The sequence below is a fragment of the Myotis lucifugus genome, unplaced genomic scaffold (genome assembly GCF_000147115.1).
Source record: "Myotis lucifugus unplaced genomic scaffold, Myoluc2.0 scaffold_175, whole genome shotgun sequence".
NCBI lineage: Eukaryota > Metazoa > Chordata > Mammalia > Chiroptera > Vespertilionidae > Myotis > Myotis lucifugus.
The window spans coordinates 254,821-281,705 of record NW_005871223.1 but is presented as its reverse complement, the minus strand read 5'-3'; the positions used below and the strand labels follow the sequence as shown (position 1 = coordinate 281,705).

The 26,885-nt window shown below is 47.1% G+C and overlaps 1 pseudogene; it reads left to right on the top strand.

Moving 5' to 3' along the window:
- The first annotated feature begins 17,037 nt into the window (after positions 1–17,037).
- Positions 17,038–26,885, top strand: part of LOC102433993 — an 11,019-nt pseudogene continuing 1,171 nt past the window's right edge.

The window sequence follows — 26,885 nt, the reverse complement described above, 5'->3', positions numbered from 1 at the left end:
TCTTGGGATCCTCTAGTCTACTGTTGGATCTCTGTATAATATTCTTTATTTCAGTCAGTGTATGCTTAATTTCTAGTTGGTCCTTTTTCATATCCTCGAGGGTCTCACTAGATTTATTAAGGGTCTCACTAAACTTATTGGCGGTTTCTAGAAAATTCTTGAAAAACCTTATAACCATAGTTTTGAACTCTATATCCAGTAGTTTGCTTTCCTCCATTTCTGTCATTTGTGTCCTGTTTCTTTGTCTTCACATTTTTTATGCTTCCCTGTGTTGATAGGGTGGCTTTCTGTGCTAGCTCAGCCTCCGCAATTACCTGAGGTGGACACTCTTGGTGCACCCCTTTGTGGGCTTTGTGCACAGTCTTGTTGTAGTTAAGCCTTGATTGTAGTTGGTATCACTGGGAGGAATTGACCTCCAGGCCAATTGGCTGAGAATCAGCTGTGTCTACAGTGGGAGAACTTCTGTGCTGGAGACACCCTTATGGGGCAAGACTTGCTTCAGTGGGGCTTTGGTGCTCACTGAGTCTGCCTCCTGAGTGTGTCCCTTATGGATCTGAGGAGTTGTAATCTGGATGGTTCCACTCTGACCACTGGGTACACTGACTCTTGAATCTCTAAGGAGTTGCTAATTTAGCCTCTTCCTGAGGCTACCGAGCAGGAGCTATGGAGAGATCTGCAGATTCCTCTTCCTTGTTTGGGGTTGGAGGTGCCCAGATGAGCCCAGCTGTAAACAATGCAAGCTGCTGTGGGGCCTTGGGCCTTCATTTGGAAGTTCTGGGTCTCTCTGACCCAGCTGCAGTTTGTTAGGTAATTTTAGATTGCAAAGGGCCAGGTCATTCATATGCAAAAGCCCCTGCGCACAGCTTGGGTGGGGTGGGGTCTCAGGGAATCAACAGGGAAGAGCAAACAGCTATGGCTGATCCTCAGCCCTGCCCTAAGGGGCCCCAGGTCTCAGTGTCCCGGCGGTAATCGCTGCAAGCACCTCTGAGAGAAAGCCACCCTCAAGTTCCACCCGATGCCAGACAGTCCAGTTTCTCCCCATATGAGTCTGGGTCCCCAGAGACTGGCCTGGAACTGGAGTTCAGAGCAGTTGGGAGCTTGTGTCTCCCTCTCGATTGAAAAAGACAACCGTATCCTCAGTTGCCAGCCCTTTCCCTGCACACCTCCGTACCTCTGCACTTTACTTCCGCACCTCCTCTGAGTCTCAGTGTGCTTTTCTCTTTCCTTCTAGTTGTAGAATTTCCACTCAGCCAGCCTTCCTGTGGTTCTGGATGATGTCCGTTTTGTCTTTTAGTTTTATTTTTTTAAAATATATTTTATTGATTTTCCACAGAGAGGAAGGGAGAGGGACAGAGAGTTAGTAGCATCAATGAGAGAGAAACATCAATCAGATGCCTCCTGCACACCCCCCACTGGGGATGTGCCGGCAACCAAGGCACATGCCCTTGACTGGAATTGAACCTGGGATCCTTCAGTCCGCAGGCCAACGCTCCATCCACTGAGCCAAACCGGTTAGGGCTTAGTTGTATTTTTGAAGTGGTTGTGCGCAGCAGCAATTTCAGGTGTTTACCTATGCCGCCATCTTGGATTCTCCCAGTAATAAATTATTTAAAAGTAGCTAGAAATTTCCTGGGACCATCAGTTTACCTTTGAACTTTCTGTGTTTTGAGAAAAATGACTAATTGTCCTTTCAGCTTCTCAAACATGGAGCAGGCGAAAGCCATTTGCTTGAAGATGAGGATCATGATTTTTCTGAATAGTTACCTAAACTGACTGTGTCTTTAGTGGGACTGAGCCCTGAAGGAGATGGCAAACGCTTTTCTTTTTCTCAAATATTGAGTTGGACTTGAATGTCCCTCAAAATCATTGTTTGTTCTTAAAGAAGATGCATGTAACATTTTTCCAAATGTGCAGGCCTGCGATCCTCTTCACCTAGCACTGGTTGGTTTGGCTTCGTGCTGTACAGGTTTATGTGCAAACTTCAGTCACACCTGGACCTGATTTTATTTTTAAGTGAGTAACAAACTAGGGACATTGTTAACTGTTGTAAATGCCTTGTCAGGGCCCTAGACTGACACAACTGTTCATTCATTGGGGAAACTTTTTAAACTTCCCCTATGTGCCAGGTGGAGGCAGGAGAAACAGTGAGCAAAGCCAGCTGTGGCCCCTCCTCTCTCACGGAGCTTAGGCTCTTTTGAGGCGATGACAATAGGACTAATAAAAACACCTTAATGACTATAAACTTGAAAAGTGAGACAAGGGTCCAGAGGGCAGGGATTTCTGATGAGTAATATCTTGTAATAAAGGCCTGGAAGTTTAGGAAACAGCATCTCTGAGGAACAGACAGTTAAGCTGCATTTGGAAGGCTGAGTAGAGTTTACTAGGAGAGGGGAAGAGGACGAAGGTACAAATCCCTGTGGTGAATGAGCCTGAGGAACAGAGAAGCCCCAGGGGCTGCCATGCAGAAAGCAGGGTGGAGATGGTGGAGAGGCAGCTGGAGGGGCAGGTAAGCACCACCACAGGCAGGGTAGATGAGAGGCATGGGCAACCTCGGAAGGTTTTTAGTGGCCTGGTAAGATTTGCACTTTGAAAAAATGGCTCAATGTAGAGAATGAGTTGGAGAGAACCCAGAGTAGATGCAGAGATAGTTAGAAAGCTATAGCAGTGACTAGGCAAGACAGGACCAGAGTAGAGGGGCAGCAATAAATGTAGAGCAAATACCACTTGGGGGTAAAATAGACAAGGGGAAGAGATTGATTGCAGGGGGATGGAAATGAAGGAGAAGACGGGCTCAGGAATGACTTTTAAGTTTCTTGTTTGAAAAGTGGTGGTTGTGCCTCCATTGAATTTGAAAACACTAAAGAACAACAGACTTGGAGGGGAGAAAGTCACAAGTTCAGTCTTGGACATGAACATTCATGTGGAGAGATAGAAGAGTGCATTAGAGAAAAACAAAGTTGGAGGGATCACAATAGCAGATATCAAGTTATAATATAAAGCCACTTTTCTCAAAACTGCCTGCTACTGGCACAAGAACAGACATGTAGACCAGTGGAACAGAACAGAGAACCCAGAAATAGACCCAAGCCATTATACTCAATATTTGACAAAGGAGGCAGGAGTATACAATAGAGTCAAGACAGTCTCTTCAATAAATGGTGTTGGGAAAATTGGACTGATACATGCAAAAAAATGAAACTAGATCACCAACTTACATCATACATAAAATAATCTCCAAATGGTTAAAGGATTTAAATGTAAGATGGGAAGCCATAAAAATCTTAGAAGAATCGATAGGTAGCAAAATAGCAGACATATGTCGTAGCAATATCTTTACCGATACAGTTCCTAGGGCAAAGGAAACTAAGGAGAAAATAAACAAATGGGACTACATCAAAATAAAAAAGCTTCTGCACTGCAAAAGGAACCATCAACAAAACAACAAGAGAGCCCACTGCATGGGAGAATATATTTTCCAATGTTATATCCAATAAGGGTTTAATCTCCAAAATTTCTAGGGAACTCATACAACTTAACAAAAGGAAGATAAACAATCCAATCAAAAAATGGGCAAAGGACCTAAACAGACACTTTTCAAAAGAGGACATATAGAAGGTCAAGAGACATGTGAAAACATGCTCAAAGTCACTAATCATCCGAGAGATGCAAACCAAAACGACAATGAGGTATCATCTCACACCTGTCAGAATGGCTATCATCAACAAATCAACAAACAACAAGTCAGGTGAGGATGTGGAGAAAAAGGAACCCTCATGCACTGCTGGTAGGAATGCAGCCTGGTGCAGCCACTGTGGAAAACAGTATGGAGTTTCCTCAAAAAATTAAAAATGGAACTCCCATTTGACCCAGTAATCCCACTTCTAGTAATATATCCCAAGAAATCAGAAACACCAATCAGAAAGGACATATGCACCCATTCATAGCAGCACAATTTACCATAGCTAAGATTTGGAAACAGCCTAAGTGCCCATCAGCAGATGAGTGGATTAGAAAACAGTGATACATCTACACAATGGAATACTATGCTGTGGTAAAAAAGAAGGAACTTTTACCATTTGCAACAGCATGGATGGGCCTAGAGAGCATTATGCTAAGCGAAATAAGCCAGTCGGAGAAAGATAAATATCACATGATATCACTCATTTGTGGAATATAATGAACAACATAAACTGATGAACAAAAATAAATCCAGAGACATAGAAGCATCGAATAGGCCATCCAACCTCAGGTGGGAAGTGGGGGGGAGGGGAGTAAGAGAGCAACCAAAGGACTTGTATGCATGCATATAAGCATAACCCATGGACACAGACAGTAGGGGACGGGGGGGTGAGGGCATATGATGGGGGTGAGAGCGGTCGCCAGCCTTTCGGACCTCACGGATCACCAGCAGTCTGCGGACCACTGGTTGGTGACTACTGCAAGTTTAAACAATAAAGAATTTTTTTAAAAAAAAGAGTGCATTAGAGCGCAGCCTGTGTGTCCCAGGGGTTGAGTATTGACTCAGGAACCAAGAGATCACTGATTCAATCCCCAGTAAGGGCACATGCCCAGGTTTCAGGCTCAATCCTCAGTGGGGGCCTGCAGGAGGCAGCCAATCGATGATGTTTCTTTCATCAATGTTTTTATTTCTCTATCCCTCTCCCTTCCTCTCTCTCTAAAAATCAATTTTAAAAAATATTGCATTAAATTAAGGATCTGGGATGCAGAGGAGAGGTTTGGACCAGAGAAATACGTGGAAGTCACTGATGGTAACATGATGGTCTGGAATAAAATTGCCTCTGGAAACTATGAAGCAAGAAAAGAGCTGGACCTACAACTGAGCCCCGAGCAATTCCAGAGTAAGTAGTCAAGTGAGGTACTTGACTAGTAATAGCCTAGAAAGGAGGCAGAGAACACACAGCCAGATAGAGGACGTGGCCATCAGTGATACCCAACTAAAAGGTATTTTCAAGCTTCTGGTTATGTGAGGCCCAGAGCTTCTGCAACTTGTGGGACTATCTTTATAATGGATGAATGAATGAATGAATGAATGATTTTCAGTCAAAGACTCTTTGTGTTAAAATCAACCAGAGAGTATTAAGTTTATTTATTTATTCAATCCAGTCAGTTATTTTCAGGATATCCAGTTTAACTTCAACTCTGTTGAATGCATTCATATCCTATCTCCTTCCAGAAGGACTCAGGGTGGCTGATAACTGGTAAACCCTCTGGAGAACTTTGTATGTCTTCAGGTTCTTGTTATTGAACCCAATTTAAAAACAAATAACAAACAACAAAAAAACTTCTCACTTGTCCACAAGATGGTGCTATTAGAGTGATTTTTTTCAATCTCGTTATCCAACATAATTATCAAAGTAAATATGGACAATTTAGTCACAATACACACACACAAAGTAAATAATTATAAAATTGATCTAATGGATATGTAATCTTCGTGATACTTAGAATTGGTGTCACTAAGCATGGTGAGTAGGAGTCTTCTCTCCAGTGGGGACAACAAGAACTATATTAAACAAAGTAGCTCCATGTGCACCATCTCTTCCCAGTACAGACGCCACTGTCTCTCACCTGGACCTTTAAAATAGCCATCCAAGTGCTCTCCTCATCTTTTCTCTTGTCCCCTTCCAATCCTTTTCCAACAAAGCAATTGGTTCTCTTCTAAAATTTGAATGATCATAGTATAGTAATTCATATTATAATCATTTTTATGTACTTCAGACAAAATGCCAAAATCTTAACATGATTTACAAGAGCTTATAAGATACTAGAGGCCCCGGTGCATGAATTTGTGCACAGGTGGGGTTCCACAGCATGGCCTGCAGGGATTGGGCCAAAACCAGCAGTCCAACGCTGCCTGCTGCTCCTGCCTGCAACTCCAGCTCATCCTGGCCCCCCGCTGCACCTGCCACAGGTTCGTGCCCAGTCCTGATCAGGAGAGGCTTATGCCGCTGCACCTGCACTCTCCAGCCGTGAGCCCTGAGTTTGGGGCCCATCCCAAAGGGGATGGAGGGGGGGCGGATTGCGATAGGCCCTCCGGGTGGGCAGTGGGATGCCCTTGCCAGCCTGGGATCCAGATCAATTGCCGGTTGTCGGGAGCCTCCTGGCAGCCGCTTTTATATCCTTTCTTCTTTGCAGAGCATATAGGGAGGGGAAGCGGCCAGGGTGCAAGAGGCCAACTTCCAGAAGGCACTGTCGGGATCATGCCATAAGTGCTGGTCCATCGGTGCCTGGCCCGTTCGCTGGAGATTGGACCTGCAGGACTACTGAGGGAGGGAGTGGCTGCCGCCTGCTGGTGGGCCACTGGGCCGGGTCAGTCAGCTGAGCGGCACTCCTGCTGTGGGAGCGCACTGACCTCCAGGGGACAACTCCTGCATTGAGCATCTGCCCCCTGATGGTCAGTGCACGTCATAGCGACTGGTCAACAGGTCATTCCGGTGGTTCCAGTTATTCGGTTGTAACGGTTGCTTAGGCTTTTATGTATATAGACAGGAGGCCTGATGCACAAAATGCGTGCAAGGGTATGCCTTCCTTCCCCCAGCTGCCTGCACCGGCTTCCCTCTAGCACCCAGCTTCCCTCCGGCTGCCGGCACATGGGACCCGGGCTTCCCTCTGGCTGCCAGCAGGCACCCAGGACCTGGGCTTTCCTTACAGCCCCAGCTTCGTCTAGAAGATCGTCGGGAAGGATGTCTGGAAGAATGTCCAATCTAATTAGCATATTACGCTTTTATTATTATAGACTAGAGGCCCGGTGCACAAAAATTTGTGCACTCGGGGGGGGGGAGGGGGGTCCCCCAGCCCGGCCTGTGCCCTCTTGCTGTCTGGGACCCCTCGGGAGATAACGACCTGCTGGCTTAGGCCTGCTCCTGGGTGGCAGAGGGCACACCTAATCCCTAGGTGCAGCCCCTGGTCAGGCTCAGAGCAGGGCCGATTGGGGAGTTGGGGCGCCACCCCCTGTCATGCACAGAGCAGGGCGGATCGGGGGGTTGCGATGCCACCCTCAGTCACGCTCAGGGTAGGGCCGATTGGGGGGTTGCGGCGCCACCCCCTGTCACTCACAGAGCAGGGCCGATCAGGGGGATTGGGGCTCTGCCCCCTGTCACTCACAGAGCAGGGCCCATCAGGGGGTTGGGGAGCTCCCCCCTGTCATGCACAGGGCAGGGCCGATCAGGAGGTTGAGGAGCTCCCCCCTGTCACTCACAGAGTAGGGCCAATAAGGGGAGTTGGGGCACCGCCCCCTGTCACACACAGAGCAAGGAGGGATCACGGGGTTGGGGCGCTGCACCCTGTCACACTCAAGGCAGGGCAATGGGGGAGGTTATAGCTCTACTCCAGTTCACCATAGCAAGGGCAGAGTAGGGGGTTGGGGCGCCACCCTCTATCACCCACAGAGCAGGGCCAATCAGGGGGTTGGGCGCCGCCACTGTCACACTCAGGGGGGGGGCCGATGGGGAGGTTATGGCTCTACCCTGTCACACACAGAGCAGGGCCCGTGGGGGGGGGGCGGGGGGTTGGGGTCGCCACAACCTTGTCACACACAAGAGCAGGGTCAATCAGGGGGGTTGGGGCACCGCAAACTGTTACACACAGAGCCACAGGGCAATCAGGGGTTTAGTGCGCCGCACCCTGTCAAAACACAGAGCCGCAGGGCGATCAGGGGATTGGGGAGCTCCCCCCCTATCAGGCACAGAGCAGGGCTGATAGGGGATCGGGGCACCTTCCCCTGTCACGAACAGAGCAGGGCAGATAGGGAGGTTGTGGCCCCGCCCCAATCACACACAGAGCCGCAGGGCGATCAGGGGGTTTGGGCGCTGCCCCCTGTCACGCTGATCCTGGTGCCGGGAGGCATATTACCCTTTTACTATATAGAATAGAGGCCTGGTGCATGGGTGGGGCCGGCTGGTTTGCCCTGAAGGGTTTCCTGGATTAGGGTGGGGGTCCCCACTGGGGTGCCTGGCCAGGCTGGCTGAGGGGCTGAGGGCCATTTTCAGGCTGGCAGGTGACTGAAGCTCCCAACCGCTCCTTTTTTTCTTTTTTTTTTTTTTTTATTCTGGGCCAGCTTTAGCTCTGAGGCCTCGGCTGCTGAAAGCCGGTTTCTGGCTTTTGTTTTTCCTTCCGTATTTGATACAATGTTGCGGTCCGGCTGGCTGAAACCCGGCTGACTGAAAGCCGGTTTCTGGGGTTTTGTTTAGCTTCTATATTTGCAACATAGTTTGCTTAGAGTTGCAGCTGAGAGGCCGGCAAGTGAGGCGGGGAACGTTGGAGTCCGCCGTCACTGGAGCAAGCAAGCCTCCCTATTCGCTTCAGTGCATGGCTGCTGGCCGCCATCTTGGCTGACAGTTAATTTGCATAAGGATATGTTGATTAGTCAATGGGAAGGGTAGAGGTCGTACGCTAATTACCATGTTTCTCTTTTATTAGTGTAGATAGCTCCTGACCCATCTCCTGCCATTCTCCTTCTCCACCCAAATCAAGGTCACCCCCAATTCAGGGCTTTGCACATGCTGTTCCCTCTGCCCACAATAATCTTCACCCATCTTGTTCTTCAGATCTCTGCTTAAGAAACTGTTTCTTCAGGAAAGCCTTCTCTGAGAGCATTCCCCATCTAATAGGTCCCCCTGGTCCTCTCTCAGCACCTTGTTCTTCTCTATATCACCATGGTTTCAATTATGTACTTATGTGTATGCTTATGTGTTAAATACCTTCTACCCACTAGACAATGGTTCCCAAACTTTTGGTGTCAGCACCCATTTATACTCTTAAAAATTATCAATAACCCCAAAGAGTTTTTGTTTATCTGGGTTATATCTACTTAATATTTATCCTATTAGAAATTAAAACTAAAGAATTATTTAAATATTTATTTATTTAAAATAACAATAATAAACCTATTACATATTAACCTAAAATAGTGTTGTTGTTTTTAAAAGAATCAATATTTTTCAAAAAAAATAGAGAAAAGAGTGGCATTATTTTACATTTCTGTAAATCTGTTTAAAGGCCAACTTAATATGAGACAGCTATATTCTTATATCTGCCTCTGCATTCAATCTATTGTGATATGTTTTTAGGTGGAAATATATGAAGAAAGTCAAGCCTCACATAGATATTTAGCTAGTAAGGAAGGAGAAATTTAATAGCTTTGTGGCTGTTCTTCTTTGATGCTACCTCAAAACTCTACAAGTAGTCATTTCTTTTTTTTAAATATATTTTATTGATTTTTTACAGAGAGGAAGGGAGAGGGATAGAGAGTCAGAAACATCGATGAGAGAGAAACATCGATCAACTGCCTCCTGCACACTTCCCACTGGGGATGTGCCCATAACCAAGGTACATGCCCTTGACCGGGAATCGAACCTGGGACCCTTGAGTCCGCAGGCTGATGCTTTATCCACTGAGCCAAACTGGTTAGGGCTACAAGTAGTCATTTCTTAAAGTTTAGTTGCAATGTGGAATCTGAAATCATACCAATCAACTGTTCAAACTTTGTTACTTTAAATGGCACTTTCAATGTATACATGAGGTGGGGGCACCCTGTATACTAAAGAGCATTTAAATACGTAAACTATGGAATGTAAGTTATCTACACTAATAAAAGAGAAACATGCAAATTGACCATCAATCTGTCACTCAGCCACTCCACTACACCCACCAGCCAATCAGAGTGACTATGCAAATTAACCCTACAAAGATGGCAGTTAATTTGCATATGCAGGCGCAGAGCGAAGACTGAAGATGACTGAAGATGGCAGCAGCCACGGAGCTGGAGCAAGCAGGAGGCTTGGGTTGCTCCCGGCAATGGAGGAAGCCAAGCTTCCCGCTGCCCTGGGCTCCGCTCAAGGAGGGGCTGGGGGCCTGGGGTTTACTAAACTTCACTGGAGCTGCTCCCCACACCCCCACCCCCTACCCCAGAACCGCACTGCCCGCAGCGAGGTGCCCCAGCAGCGTCCTGACAGGTGGGCAGCCCAGGAGACTCGAGTGGAGTGGGGGCTGCAGGGAGCCACGGAAGGGCGGGGCCACCGGAGCCAAGCTCCTGAGGGTCTGAGGAGAGCGCCTGAAGGAAGAGGAAGCTTCGGCAAAGCGGCCAGCCAGGAGCTGAGGACAGGCCTCCACCTGAGAGTCCGCTCCTGGGCGAGTGCCGCGGCTTCGACTAAGCGGCTGGCCAGGAGGCGGGTGGCCCAAGGGGCGCAGAGCGGCGCCAAGGTGGGGTGCACTGGAGGGGGCACAGGCTGAGGCAGGGTGCTGGCAGGCAGAGAGCGAGGTTCTGCAGTGGCCCCAAGACGCAGGAAACAAGAGGCGATGACTGCCAGCATGGAAGGATTCCCAGGGCGGAGGGGCGCAGACTCGCAGCCCTGAGGCGGGGGTTAAGGGGCGGCACCACCTCAGTGGAAGGGCGCCGCACTGCTGGGTACCCCACTGCAGCGGTTCAGTGAAGCTCCCGGCGCTAACCAGGCCTCCCCTCGGCCTGCGCACTTGAGAGGCCCGGGACTCCTGCTCCCGCCTTGGCCCAAAAGCACTTCCAGTTCCCGCCCCGCCCCCAGTTCCCGCCCCGCCCCATGGGGGTGCGCACCTGCACGGTGAGTGCGAAGCCTACCACCTGCTCCCCAGAAGGGTGGGGGAGAGGAAAGAATGTGGAGCATCCACCATAAAGAGGTGCTTGAGAACTAGGCTTGGAAGCCTCACCCGGAGGTTTTTTTCTGTTTGCTCCGCAGCAGCCCCTTAGGAAAGGCGGAGAGCACAGTTGTGAGGGCTCCCTGTGTGCTGAGTCCAGTTCCACAGCAAACTGGAATTGGCCTCAGTTTCCTGGTCTGTAAAATGGATTAAGCGTGTCCCAGTGCCTTCACTGAGCTTTGAGGGCCGATTGAAATACTATATAAAGAAAATGAGTGAAGAAGTGAGAAAGAAAAGGAAGGGCGAGCAACACAAAAGAAAGGTTGGAAGGAACCTGTAAACCTATTGTCACTTAAATAGGGAATATAGTCAATAGTGTTGTAATGACGGTATGAAGCCAGGTGGGTACTGGAAATATCAGGGAACACTTTGTAAAGTATATGATTGCCTAACCACTATTCTGTAACTAATATAAAACCTGAAACTAATACAAAATAATATTAAATGTAAAGAAATGAAAATAGAAGCGAAATTTTTCTAAATTTCAAAGTTTAAATAAAGGCTGCAAAGGAAGGAAGGGGAGAATACAAATAGTGTTTTTCATTTTACCACTTTATTGTCTTTTCAGTACATGAAAAAGACAGTTGTCTTTATATGGTGCTTTTATGCTTTTCTAAGTCATTATCTCATTTGATGTTCAGGGCAATTTAAAGACAAGATAATTATTCCCTCCACTATTCAAAGAAAGGAAATCTTGGTGTCTGGCCCCAATGATTCAATCATCAAGCCCTTATTGTAAAGCAGGGTTAGTGAAATTTTCTGTGAAGGGTCATATCTATACTAATAAAAGCCTTGGGGGTGAATCAGGCCAGCAGGGGAGGGCAGTTGGGGGCGATCAGGCTGGCAGGGGAGTAGTTAGGCGTCAATCAGGCCGGCAGGGGAGCTGTTAGGGGGTGATCAGGCTGGCAGGCAGAAACGGTTAGGGGCAATCAGGCAGGCATGCAGGCGAGCAGTTAGGAGCCAGCAGTCCGGGATTGTGAGAGGGATGTCCAACTGCCTGTTTAGGCCTGATCCCGGCAGTCGGACATCCTGGGATCAGGCCTGCCGGACATCCAGGGACATCCTGGGATCAGGCCTGTCAGACATCCTGGGATCAGGCCTGCTGGAATCCAGGGACGTCCTGGGATCAGGCCTGTCAGACGTCCTGGGATCAGGCCTGCTGGACATCCTGGGATCAGGGCCTGCTGGAATCCAGGGACGTCCTGGGATCAGGCCTGTGAGACGTCCTGGGATCAGGCCTGCCGGACATCCAGGGACATCCTGGGATCAGGCCTGCTGGAATCCAGGGACGTCCTGGGATCAGGCCTGTCAGACGTCCTGGGATCAGGCCTGCTGGACATCCTGGGATCAGGCCTGCTGGAATCCAGGGACGTCCTGGGATCAGGCCTGTCAGACGTCCTGGGATCAGGCCTGCCAGACATCCAGGGACATCCTGGGATCAGGCCTGCCAGACATCCAGGGACATCCTGGGATCAGACTTGCTGGACATCCAGGGATCAGGCTTGCTGGACATTCTGGGATCAGGCCTGTCGGACATCCAGGGATGTCCTGGGATCAGGCCTGCCAGACATCCTGGGATCAGGCCTGCCAGACATCCAGGGATATCCTGGGATCAGGCCTGTCAGACATCCTGGGATCAGGCCTAAACCAGCAGTTGACATTCCTCAAAGGGTCCGAGATTGGAGAGGGTGCAGGCTGGGCTGAGGGACACCCCCCCCTCCCGTGCACGAATTTTGTGCACCGGGCCACTAGTATCTCAATAAAGCTGTTTATAAAGATAGCTACTTATAAGGAGTGCTGATACATTCATTTGAAAGGGGTCATAGCAAAATTATAAAAACCTGTCAGATTTGTGGGGACAAAAAGCCTCTCTCTCTAACCAGAATGTTTTGAGAGGCATAAGTGTATCTGGGAGAGAGGTGGTGAAAATTTCATCACCACACCCCTCCCTTGGGTAACCAAAACAGTTCCTTTACAAGAAACTAATATATGGCCTGCTTCACACCCTGAAAGCAGACCCTCCCCTACTTCACTTCTAAGTAGCTTTTGTTTTGCATGAGATTATAACCCCACAGAAGGGATGCAACTGGCCCCTTCCTCTGCCAAGGACACTCAAGTTCACAGCACTCTTTCCCCTGCCTCCCTGTGGTGCCTGCACAGCTGAGCACCATTCCCAGATGTGTGCAGGGAGCACACAGGTTACCCTCAGCAGCAGCCCAAGAAGCCACATTGTGCAAGAGCTAATCAGAATCGACGGCCCAGAAAGATGGGGAGCCTGGCGAGCAAAACAAAAGTGGCAGGTGAGCAACCTGCTTGACTGCTACTTAACATTAAGACAGATGCACTAACTAAGCAATTTAAAACCATGGGGGTGGAGCAGGGCGGGGCACATGAGCTGGCTAAGGGAACTTAACTGTCCTGTTTGTAGAAATAAAATAGCCCCTTGTTATTGGCTGGTTCTCAGGCCAGTCTCAGCGCAGGAAGTGCCGACCACATGTGAGGTGTGTGTGAGTGCACATCTCTGAATGTGAAGCCAGTTTAGAATAACAGCAGAGAGAGTCCAGCGCCTGAATTTCTAGGCAATAAAAAGGCAGAAAGTTATGTGCACGTAGCTGTAATCACTGCTTAAAGTCGTTTGCAGCTGCCCTGGCAATTGGCATGTAAAACCAAAAGCCAATTTGGAATCTTCCAGAAAATGAGATTTCCCATTTCGAAAAAGGAACAGTACAGCATGGAAAATACTTTGCTCCTGCAGCGACCTGGGTCACTTTGCCCTGCACACTCAGGGCTGAGCTTGCTCGCTAAGGGAAAGAATGAACTAAGGATGTAAGACGCTGGGGCTCTTTGTTCTGCCTCAACATTAAAAAAAATTGTGTGAACAACTGCCATGCCAACCTGCAGGCCACATCTGGGCTGCTCTTTTCTGGCTTCCTTTCCCTGGAAATCCTGAGGTTTTCGATAGTTTTATTTACATGGAGTCTGCTACTGAATAAATAATTCAAAACCATTCCATCCCTTCCATTACTTCTTTGCTTCTGTCTTGTGAGTCATCTTTTGGCCTGAGAAATAAATGTAATCCATCCTTTGATTAAATGGTATCTTTAGGGAGGGAGGGAGGGAGGAGGAGGGAAAGAGGGAGAGAGAGAGAGAGAGAGAGAGAGAGAGAGAGAGAGAGAGAAGAGAGAAGAGAGAGAGAGCGCCCCAGGGTGTTTAAGACAGGCTGGTAAGGGGCAAGCTGCCCAGAGAGCTGGACTGGGAGGAAACAGAACAGTGCACCCTGGTAATTGTGCACATTTTGTGAAAAGCCATAACAGTCACCTGTTTAGTCAGAAAAGCTGACTTCTTGTCATGTCTGACTTATTTTGTACCAGAAGAAAATAGTACTCTCTCACTGAGTTTGTTTTCGTATTTTTAAACTAGAAGCCCATCACATGAAGATTCGCGCAATAGGCCTTCCTTCCCCTGGCTGCCAGCACCGGTTTTCCTCCAGCACCTGGGACCCAGGCCTTTGGTCCACTGCGGCTGCAGCGAGGCTTGGCTTCTCCCCTCCAGCCTCAGTGAGGCTTGGCTTCTTAAAGTCAAGCCTCTTCAGTCTTCAGTCCAGCCAGAGCCTTCAGTCTTCACTCCATGCCTGTGTATGCAAATTAACCGCCATCTTTGTTGGGTTAATTTGCATAGTCGCTCTGATTGGCTGGTGGGCGTAGCAGAGTGACACCAATTTGCATGTTTCTCTTTTATTAGTGTAGATAATTACAGTCCACAATCTATTTCCAAAAGTATTAGGACTACAACAATACATTAAGTGCTTTAGGCTCCTTCTGACAATAGTGAAACTATCAACATGGGGGAAAATGATTCAACGTTTAGTTGAAGTTTAATAGTTAAACATTTGGCATATGTTTTTAAACCCAATGTGTGCGTGCACTTTAAAGATGTGGAATTGAAGAGTGCAGGCAATGGTTCCTAACATTGACTTAGGTGTAAGCTTTGCAATTGTTCTCTTCTCCTCACTCCCCACTCTCCAGCTGTGAGACTTCATTATCAAATTGTAAACACAATCAGTTATTTCATGCAAATGCCTTGACATAAATTTAATATTTTTAGAGCATCAATAAATATTCCGAGTGTGACCAAAAAGGTTGCTTATGAGATTACAGTCAGCATTGAGGTTTCAGGCAAATAATGACCAAAAATTAAGTTTATTATTAAGTTACAGCAAGGGACACCCTGTATGTGCAAATCAGAATCACAGAAAATGGCTTTCCCTTGGACACTACAGAATGGAATTTCGTGCAAGATGGCAGAGAGGTTCGGACCTGTTAAAAGACCTCTGTCTACCCTGACTGAGACAGCATTTCTCCTAGTGGTTCTGAACCTGAACCTTCATCACCCTCCATCCCACCTCCTCCTGAGTCCTGAGACACCCTGTGAACTTCCACCCCTTCTTTCAGGCCTAGGAACAGGGACCTTGCTACTAGGTCAAATCCTAAGAGCCTCCTACTACAACAAAGGAGGTTCAGACTTAAAGAGAAGTCTCACACTATCACCAGATAGGTGCCTTACATGCTTCCTTAATCTTTGATTTAAACCCCCACTTGAAAATAGCTTCAGCATCTAATACCGAATTGGAAATGCAGTTTACATGGCAAGAGAGAAAGAGTCACAAAGAAAGCACACGACAGATTTCCAAACTGACCACCTCTGTCACTAGGTGTTTGTTTTTTTTAGCTCATAATCAATATAGCATTAAATAGACTGAAATCGTGCATTAGGTTTGCATCATGCTTTTCCATGTATCAGCTATTGTAAACTTCACAATGATCCTGGAGGTGTTTTAGCAGCCCATTTACTGGTGAGGAAATACATTCAGAGAAGGTAAACAAGCTGAAGTCTTACATCTGCAGGGGTCCTCAAACTTTTTAAACAGGGGGCCAGTTCACTGTCCCTCAGACCGTTGGAGGGCCGGACTATAGTTTAAAAAAAAACTATGAACAAATTCCTATGCACACTGCACATACCTTATTTTGAAGTAAAAAAAACAAAACGGGAACAAATACAATATTTGTATTTGCATGTGGCCCGCGGGCCGTAGTTTGAGGACCCCTGATCTAGAAGAACTCAAACCTGGGACTTGTGATTCCATTGGGGGAGGGGTATCCTTCTACCCTTGTCTCTGCTGCCACCTGTTCACTAAATCAGGTGTGCAGGGGAGGCCAGCCCACCACCCCTGAGTCTTGAGGGCTGATGGAAAGGGTGACTTCAGAGCCAAGCACTGTTCTGCCATCTCCCTGACCCCAAACAGCGCTCTTCATGAGTCTCTGACATGATAGCTGAGTTTTGAAGTCTTTCTGAAAGACTCCAGGACTCTTCTGTGTCCTTTAGCAAAAAGTGAATACTGCCCCAGCAGGCCATTGGTCCTTGTTTGCACAGAATTCATTCATTCATTCATTCACTCATTTATTATCTCCTTGATGACAGAAATTCTATGTTTTGTTCACTGATAAAATTCAGCATTTAATACAGTGCCTTGCATGTTGTAAGCTCCAAATAAAACTGAAAGATCAGTCAGAGGCCAAAAACCAGGTGACACAGGCTTTATTAGAGGAAAGACCTGCCGGGCTGTCTCGCAAAGGGAGAGCAGCAGTCCGTGCAATGGTTAGAACTCGTTTTAAGGAGAATGAGGAAGGCACGAGGGCTTGGGGTACTTGAAGAGAGCTGGTTGGTTAGTCAATGTATATGTCCATACAAGGTGTTCCTTCTGGGTTGGGGCCATATCACATTTACAGTAAGCCATCGCCATTCCAGGGACGGGTGGGTTTAGTAATCACATTCCAGGGAAAGGTGAGTCTATCAAAAACTGTTGAATAAATGCACAGTTCCTATAAGCTTCCCCTATCGTGACTAAATTATATCTCACCATCATGTGTGTTTAAGGCCATAGGCAAAATCCCCAGAAGAAAAAGGAAATGTTACGGAAGGGAGCTGCCCAGAAGGGGATCTTCTCTGTCCTGGGGGCCATACTAAGATATAAGGGGAGTGAGGGACACATAGTAGCTCAGTACCAACAATCCTCTTTCAAAACACTGAAAAGGTAGACGGGGTAATTATAATGTAACCTAGCATTTCTTTTTTTTTTTTTTTGAGACAAAACTGTCAATTTGGATATTAAAGCAAATATGTATCATAATTTATAACTAAGATCCCTAAAGGAAATTGATGCTAGCAGATATTGATTACACCGCTGGACCAAATGCCTAATAAATAACAAAAGATTCTTCATCAGAATATCACAGAGCTTTAGCCCTTTGCCTCATTGCACTGCCCAGACACCGCTCAGGCTGTGGCACCATGAAGATCTGGACTTCGGAGCACGTCTTTGGCCACCATGGGAAACTGTTTCAACAACCGGAATGCAGAAATACCCAAACCCTATGAACCCAAGTGTGGCTGGAGATGATGTACCGGACAGACATAGAGATCTTTCTGAAAAGCTGCACAGCCATAGACTGCTCAGCACAGAGTGGGGACTGCCTTCCACTGAAATCTCTGATAGGTGTGGCAGGAACCAAAACACATGTGCAAGACCATTCTGAGGTTGACTCTGTAGAGAAAACAATGGAACTAAAATCCACTAATATTTCATTTGCAAATATGGTTTCAGTAGATGAGAGACTTATACACAAACCACATCATCAAGACCCAGAAAAAAGTTTCGACTCCAGAGGCCATAATCACTGTGAAAGGAGCCAGTCTCAGAAGTCATCTCTGGCAAGTACGATATCTCAAATGCTAACAGAGGCCAAGAAGCAATGGAATGGCTAATGCATAGATTAAACGCTGACATTAAGAACTGACTGCTTTGACAGGAGGGAGCATACAGATGCCAATGGCAGCAGCAGCATTTGTAGAGCAAGCATGTCAAACTCGCAGCCTGCAATGAATATTTATTTACTCATTTATTTCAGCCCTTTGTATTCAGCATATCTCTATCGAAATAAACCTATGTTTCTATGAAAATTGAAGCTTTTGCGGCCCACATAAATTTAAAACTTGTTTATTTGGCCCATGTTAGCCTTTGAGTTTGACATGCTTGTTGTAAAGAAATGATGGAAGTTGATATATAACACCCAGTCCCAGATCTCTACTAGCTGGCCTTATAATTATTTGTCATTTAAAAAATACAACTATGTTTTAGGTTGAATTTTTTAAAAAATAAGTTTAAAAAAGGTTATGTGATTCGATCAAAACAAAGAGGTACAGTGTTTCTAAATAAAAGGGAACAGTGAAATTATTAATGTTGTTTGAAATGACTGTCTGGCTTTGAAGGTTCCATTATTTATGTAAAAATTAAACAATTTTTTTAAGTACTTGGAAATTGGTGTTAGCTTATTAAATCTTCTTCAGGTAGAATTTTAAAGCTTTTCATGCATTGGAACTCTACCGGGCTTTGGAGCAACCCCAGGACAAAGCAGAGCCACCTGCAAATAGACACAAATGCCCTGCTGAGGAAAACTTCAAGAGGGAACTTTCTAAGGAGAAATTGTATCATTTTAAAAGATATTAATTAGTATAAAATAACTTGCTCTGCTATAAACCACCATTAAAAACTACAGTGTTTTAATTTGGTACTAAAATGACATTTGTTAACGTAAAAACATTCAAACCTGTAAAGAATTTGTGAGTTTATTTGAGCCAAACAGTCGACAATTGACGGGAAGCAGTATCTCAATGGATTGGGATAGTGCTCTGAGTATGGTGGGTTTTCATCTATTTTTATACATTGCAATCAAAGGAGGAGATGTAGGTGGGTTACATGAAATCCATTGGTGATAAATTAGAGAGGCGGGAGAAAGCAAAGTGGGGAAACCTCTGGGATTGGATGAAAAGTAAAATGATAGACACATACTTAGATGGGTGTAGGATAGGGTGTAGGATAGCCAACAGTCAACAATTAACATGATAACAATGAAGGAATTTGTGGCATCTGTCCTGGTGCCCAGGCACGTTAGCTTGTTCTGCAAGGGGTCCGGAAAAAGGGAAGTTACAAGCTACCCAGACATTTCAAGGATATGTTATTATAGATGCAAAAAGACAGATAGGCTCAGTTAAGGTAAAGGTTGACCTTGTCAGTGAAGATACCAGCTAGGATGTAACTACCCACCATAACTGCTTTTAGTTAAAGTTCCATTTCAGACCATCCTTTGAGGTGACTTTAGGTCTCTGAGTTTCAAGACCGCCATGTGGCCCCTTTCGTCCACACATTTTGGGAGTGAAAATTATCACTCAAGTAAAATATAACTCCAACAAAAATATGATTTGATTCTATTAAAGAGTACTATTGATTTGCCAAAGTTTTGTAACTTAGTGAAGGTGTTCCCTTCCTTGGATTTGTACTCTAGGAGTCAGTGTGCTGTATTGTGGGCTGGTTATGTTAACTGAAAAAATAAAGTCATTACTGAATTTTGCTTCACTCTAAACTTAAAAAATAAAAATAAAAATCACACAGCCTTAAACAGCAAAGTCCAAGTCTTAGGGGTCTAGGAACAGAGCCTGGAGCTGCTGCACACTGGACTTGGCTTCTCAATGTCCTCATTCCTCAGCAGGAAGGCAGAAAGGGCAGAGGGAGGAGGAAGGAGGGAGGTGGGGGAGGGGCAAAAAAAGGCAGAGGTAATGGAGTTGGTTAGGAAGGAGGCGCTTTACGTGATTGGGCACATTTTTTTAAGCTAATAGTTAAACAACAACAAAATAACCCTGGTTTTGTAAGGTGTTTGATAATTACAAAAAAACAACAACAACACGCTGGATTTTAGAAGCCTCATTTCAATAATGTTTAAAGAATATATTGTTTGGTATGATCCCAGAGTTTAACTATAAGATATGGTATACTTTATTTATATATTTAGTAAATGCTTCTAGCAGTTCTCTAGTAAGCAAAGGCAAAAGGTCCCCTCATGCCTGGTCACTTGAGGCAGCGGGGTCCTGGCGATGGCTGGACTCCCAAGGGCATAGTGTGCCAATGCATCAAGTCCCAACTCCCAGCCTAGTGGCATCACCTTGGTAGGTTGAATTGGCCATGGTAAGAGTATTTACATCACAGAAATTGGCAAACAATCAGAACTTTTAATTTTTTCAGAGATCTGTGGTTAAACATTTGCCAATGTACTACTGATTGAGAGATCCTCTTAACAATAGAAGTATAAGGTGGTGGCCACCTGTGGTCCTGGAGAAAAGGGTGTAACTGGTCCCCATTTTTTGTGGTAAGTAGTACTGGAGGATTGTCAGGATGAATAGATCTATTAGCATAAAGTGCTGAAGCTCCTTCAGGGTAAGAAGGTGCTGTCTGCTCGTCCCCTGCTTACTGAAATTCACATTAGGGAGATCTGTTAGGAGAATCATGGGGTGATCCCAAGCAAAACCCAGCTTAGCAAAGGGCAACAAGGTCATGATATACAATTACCCTGAGGAAAAGGGGTAATTTAGACTGGTCCAGACTCAACCCAAAGGACTTGAAGGTTCAGGAGGGGCTATAGGTTCCCCAGCTGTGTCATTCCTCAGAGGTTTCATGCCTTGGGCACCCATGGCTATGAACTAGAAGCTAACATGTGAAGCACCTTTGCAATGTTTCAGAGAGTACGGAAGTCATTGGTTCAACAGCACAGAATAGTCTTCAAGAGCAATACATACTAGGAAGCAATGAGTGGTGAAGGAATGACCAGTTTCTGGTGCTACACATGCCTGACATCTGAAAGCAGGACTAAACCACTATCCCAAGTAAACTCCTGCAGGTTTTCAACAAATAAGTGGAAGGAGACATCCCTTCAGAATTCGTGAAGGAAACACTGGGCTTCATGCTAATGAGATAGTGTGAGTGCTCAAGCCATCACAGGATAAGCAGAGACCCTTTTATGTGTAGATATGGAAGAAAATAGATTCCAGTAGTAATAATAATTATCATAAGAGGTTGGTGTTGTGGATGACTATTTTTACACTCTGTTTTCTACAGTTATTTAAGAAAATTAACACCTAAGCCCTTATGCTTTACTACTGGATCAAAAACATTCAAATTCCTCCCAATGGCAGGAAGTTGCTCCCAGACCCAAAGAGTTGGCACTTTCTGGCTAATGAGGGAACCACTTGGACTGTACCCCGCAGTTCCAACCACTCCAGGGTTTGGCCCATGCGAGGCCCCAGGATTCTACCATGGGACAAGTACGGGGCCTGGGAAGGTGATGGGCTGTCAGCCTCAGCAGGACTGGGAAGAGAAACACATCACTTAATATAGTGCCAGGGCCTTGCTTAATATAAAGCAAGGCCCTGGCACTATATTGAGTGGGACTGTGGCTGATCTTTTATCTTTTTCTTAAATGTTTTTAATGCCATGTTCTTATAATTAAAAAAAAGAGAGGCAAAAACAAGATTGGCTAACAGGTAGTAGATAAAATCTCTATTATTTCAAGTAGGGACTCCACAGTCAAGATGAGACTCTGTACTATTTTCCTTGCTGAGTGTCTGGGGGGGGGGAATTTTTTTGTGGGTATGAGGTGGGGGAGAGAGGACTTTTCTTCTAACATGAACTTGACTCCAACTCCTTGATGCCCCAGCTCCACCTGCCTGTCTGCCCCACCCCCGTGTGGATGACAAGCTCCTCTGTGGCAGACAGAGGCAAGGGCAAGAACCATTCAAGAGCAGACTTAATAACTCCCTCTCCACATGCTAACATGGGATCAATGTGATCTAAATTGAAATATGTGGTTGAATGGCTTTCTGAAAAAGTCCTGTGCCTGTAAGTCTTTACAAAAGTTAAAATCCTTCAGGGAAAGGGAGGGGTGGGGAAGAAGAATGCTCCTGTGGACAGGTATTGTGCCTCTCACTCTTTTCACAGAGATGACAGAGAAGAGAATGAATTTTGTTGCTGATGGAATGGGAAGTGGTATTTGAGGAATCAAGGTAATCTCCGGAAAGCAACCTGAGTGGTGAAGGCCTGGGCATTTGTCCTTTATTAGGGACAGCAACTCCATGGGCAGAAGCGAGGGACAGAAAGTGAAACAGGGAAGAAGGTCGACACATGAGTGTGCGCCTGACTGCCAGACCTCAGACCACTCCTCTGAGAACCCACTGAAAACACACCTCAGGGTCATTCAGCCTGGAGAGAAAGGGCTATAAATGAATCTATCAGCTCTTATCTCAGGCATAGGGTGTATCTGTGTGAACCTTTCACACTCACCATCAACAGGGAAGCCCTAGAACCGAATGCAAGAGTTCTGAGCACAGGCGTGTAGCTGGGTGCTGTCAGGTGGCACTGGCATGGAGTTGATGGTGGCCTATGTGTATCTGGTCACCATTGCAGCCTCGGGACCTGGAGCTATAGGCTCACCTTCACCTGGCTAACTCCTACTGATGCTTCAGAAGTCAGACCAGACCCTCCTCCCTCACGAAACCTTCTCTGACAAGCCACTCCTCCATCCTTCCACTAAACTGATTCACTTAATAATGCAAACATTGCCAAGTTATTCCTGCCAAAAAGTTCTTAGAGTCTATCAAGTAAATTACTTTCAACATGTTGATTTAACACAGCACAAACATATACCCAAGATAGACTCTATATTGATTTTTAAATTCTTGTTCACTGTGGCAGAAATTGATAGTTGTGCCCAAGTATTCATTTTCCTTCTTATATAGTAATATAGTAATACTAATAGTTTTTATCTGGGCACATGGCCTCCCAGAATGCATTTCCCAGGTTCTCTTACAACAAGGTGTAGCCACATCACTCAGTTCTGACCAACAGTATGTGAGCGGAGGTGAGTAGTGCAAATACCAAGATGGGTCCTTAAACGGAAATGGTGAGTGCTCCCTTATTCCTTTCTCCCTTCCCACAGGTTTGAATGTGGGTGGACAAGAGCAGCACTTTCAAGATGGAGGAACAAAGAGATGGAAGGAGCCTGGGCCCTTCCCCCTGGTGCTTCTCTCCCAGCCCTGAATGCTGGATCCAGACTGTTAGGTGAGGAAAAGGTACACATCACACATTCATTGCCTAAATGAAAAAACTGTGTTGACTGTCTTACATACTTAGGACTTCCTAAGCTCTAGGAGCTCAGAGTAGGGATATGGAGATAAAAGATGTAGTCCTTAGCTAAAGAAAGCTGTTAGCCTGGTAAGGAGGGAGACTATAAAAAGTTACATACACACACGTATGACAACTGATGACAGAATTAACTACAGGTGCCATGTGAGTGCATGTGAGAGGAGGTGATGTCCATTCTGACTTCTAAACAAGGCAAAGGAGTTACTGAGATATGAAGGGCAAAAGGAACAGCATAAACAAAGACGGAAAGCCAAGACAGAGCTTGGTGCTTCCAGGGAGAGGCAAGGCATTGGCTCTGTGGTCAGACTGCGTGGGTTCAAATCTTAGTCTAACACTGACTGGCTATAGGGAGTTACCTAGGCAAGTTACTTACACCCTCTGAGTCCTCCTCCTAGAGTTGTCATTAGGACTAAATGAGATAACCCGTATACAATCCTTAGCACTGTACTTGACTTGTAGTACAGAGTAGGCTCAGTGAATATTAGCTTTAGAAAAGAGAAAAGTCGGTAGGTGTGATTGGAACCCCGAGGGCAAAGTGAAGTTACCAGAGATGAGACTAGAGCAGTGGTCGGAAAACTCATTAGTCAACAGAGCCAAATATCAACAGTACAACGATTGAAATTTCTTTTGAGAGACAAATTTTTTAAACTTAAACTATATAGGTAGGTACATTGTTATTAACTTAATTAGGGTACTCCTAAGGCTTAGGAAGAGCCACACTCAAGGGGCCAAAGAGCCACATGTGGCTCGTGAGCCGCAGTTTGCTGACCACCGGACTAGAGGACAGTCTGTAACCACATCGTCAGAGAGATGGATTTCATCCTGGAGCCTAAGGGATTTTAGTTAGGAAATCAACATATTCAGATAGGTTTCTGCCTCAAGAGCTCAATTTGACAGCAGAGTAACATGGTCAGAAAGCGCTTGGCCTTCTTTCTAAATGAATCCTGGCTTTTCACAAAGAAGCATTATTCCACACATTGCACACTCTATTTTGTAAATTCTAATAGTGAAACTGGGTGAACTGAGTAATATAAACAGGTTACCTACCTGGTAATGACAATTCACAACTGCCTTATCTTTGTCTAAAAGGAAAACTTATTACAGCAAAATCTTGATATAATGGACAAATTTGGGCGAGGGGGTGTCCATTAAAACCAAAAGTCCTTTATATAATAAAATAGGTTTTTTGAATTTGTATACTAAAAATTAACAAATTAGTTAGTTTACCTGTTTTTACTTAGTAGACACATTTGTGTAATTGAAATTAAGTATATATGAAAAGTTTAATTTCATAGAAAAGTTTTCTATATGTATTACTATAATCTTAAATTTATAGGAGCAAGTGGGGGTCCTGTGGGGCAGGAGTCCTGGCCTTTGCAGTGCGGTGGGGTTGGAGGCAGAGGCGCGGGGAGGGTGGCATAAGAAACCGAATAAAGGCTCCCACAGCCTCCAGCAAACTCAACCCAGAGCCTCAACCCCCATCCCCCTACCCCCACCCCCCACCCCCCACCCACTACCCCCGCACTGCCGCCCTGGAAGGGGAAAGAAAAGCCCTGTCGCTGCCACCACGACGCCAAAACGGAAGAAGCAGACTCAGCTGCATCCGCCGCCCCAGGCCCACCCAGCCTTGTGGGCCCTCCCCCCATGGCCAATGGAAAGCCTGGTGACCCCAAGTCAGCCCAAGCTGGAATGACATGAGAGGACTTGAAACAAGCAGCCAGAAGAAGGGAATGGTAGGAAACTGCTCCAGGCTCAGGAATCGAGGGCAGTCCCGGGGGCTGGATGGACAGATGCACAAGAAGCAGCACCAAATGCATCTCCTGCTCAGCAGTCAGTGGTGACGGGGAGGAGGACCCAGGAGGCAGTTGAAGGAGCAAAGATGAGGTCCTGAAGGCGAGTCTCTGGAGTCTGGATCAGCAGAAAGAGTGCACACTTCACCCCAGTGATGAAACACATGTCCACCATCAGTGGAATCCTATCTAATAAAAGAGAAACATAGTAATTAGCCGTACCTCTGCTACCCTTCCCATTGGCTAATCAGGGCGATATGCAAATTAACTGCCAGCCAAGATGGTGGCCGGCAGCCAGGCAGCTTGAAGCTAACAGGAGGCTTGCTTGCTCCAGTGACAGAGGAAGCCAATGTTCCCCGCCTGCTGCTGCCGGCCTCTCAGCTTGCAGTTTGAAACATTGTTACAAATATAGAAGCTAAACAAAACCCCAGTAACCTGCTTTCAGCCAGCCGGGATCTCAGAGCTGGAGGTGAAACAGTGTTTCGATTATAGAACCCAAACAAACCAGATACCTGCTTTCAGCAGCCGAGGCCTCAGAGCTGGAGCCAAGCCTCAGAGCTAAAGCTGGCCCAGAATTTAAAAAAAAAGAAAAAAAGGAGCGGTTGGGAGCTTCAGTCACCTGCCAGCCTGAAAACAGCCCTCAGCCCCTCACCCAGACTGGCCAGGCACCCCAGTGGGGACCCCCACCCTGAAGGGGGTGTGACCAGCTGCAAACAGCCATCAGCCCCTCACCCAGGCTGGCCAGGCACCCAAGCGGGACCCCCACCCTGATCCAGGACACCCTTCAGGGCAAACCAGCCGGCCCCCACCCGTGCACCAGGCCTCTATCCTATATAGTAAAAGGGTAATATGCCTCCCAGCACCAGAATCAGTGGAGCCGCGAGGCTCCCGGCACTGGGGTCAGCGTGACAGGGGCAGCAACCAAACCCCCTGATCACCCTGTGGCTCTGTGTGTGACAGGGAGCAGGGCCACAACCTCCCTATCTGCCCTGCTCTGTTCGTGACAGGGGAAGGTGCCCCAACCCCCTGATCAGCCCTGCTCTGTGCCTGATAGGGGGGAGCTCCCCAACCCCCTGATCGCCCTGCGGCTCTGTGTGTGACGGGGTGCGGCACCCCAACCCCCCCCACCCCACGGGCCCTGCTCTGTGTGTGATGGGGTAGAGCCATAACCTCCCCATTGGCCCTGCCCTGAGTGTGACAGGGTGCGGTGCCCCAACCCCCTGATCTGCCCTGCTCTGTGTGTGACGGGGGTGGTGCCCCAACTCCCCTATTGGCCCTACTCTGTGAGTGACAGGGGGGAGCTCCTCAACCCCCTGATCGGCCCTGCTCTGTGCATGACAGGGGGGAGCTCCCCAACCCCCTGATCAACCCTGCTCTGTGTGTGACAGGGTACGGAGCCCCAACCCCCCTGATGGGCCCTGCTCTGTGAGTGACAGGGGGCAGCGCCCCAACCCCCTGATCGGCCCTGCTCTGTGCGTGACAGGGGGTGGCGCCGCAACCTCCCCATTCAGCCCTGCTCTGAGCCCCACCAGGGGCTGCACCTAGGGATTGGGCCTGCCCTCTGCCACCCGGGAGCAAGCCTAAGCCAGCAGGTCGTTATCTCCCGAGGGGTCCCAGACTGCGAGAGGGCACAGGCCGGGCTGAGGGACCCTCCCTACCCCCAAGTACACAAATTTTTGTGCACCGAGCCTCTAGTCTATGCTAATAAAAGAGAAACATGAGTGATTAGCATACGACCACTGCCCTTCCCATTAGCTAATCAGCATATCCTTATGCAAATTAACTGTCAGCCAAGATGGCAGTCGGCAGCCATGCACTGAAGGGAACAGGGAGGCTTGCTTGCTCCAGTGATGGCGAACTCCAACGTTTCCCGCCTGACTTGCCGGCCTCTCAGCTGCAACTCTAAGCAACTATGTTGCAAATATAGAAGCTAAACAAAACCCCAGAAACCGTCTTTCAGTTAGCCGGGCTTCAGCCAGCCGGACCGCAACATTGTATCAAATACAGAATGTAAACAGAGGCCAGAAACCGGGTTTCAGTAGCCGATGCCTCAGAGCTAAAGCTGGCCCAGAATAGAAAAAAAAAAGAAAGAAAAGAAAAAAAGGAGCAGTTGGGAGCTTCAGTCACCCGCCAGCCTGAAAACGGCCCTCAGCCCCTCACCCAGACTGGCCAGGCACCCCAGTGGGGACCCCCACCCTGATCCAGGACACCCTTGAGGGCAAACCAGCCGGCCCCCACCCGTGCACCAGGCCTCTATTCTATACAGTAAAAGGGTAATATGCCTCCCAGCACACGGGATCAGCGGATCCGCGAGGCCTCCC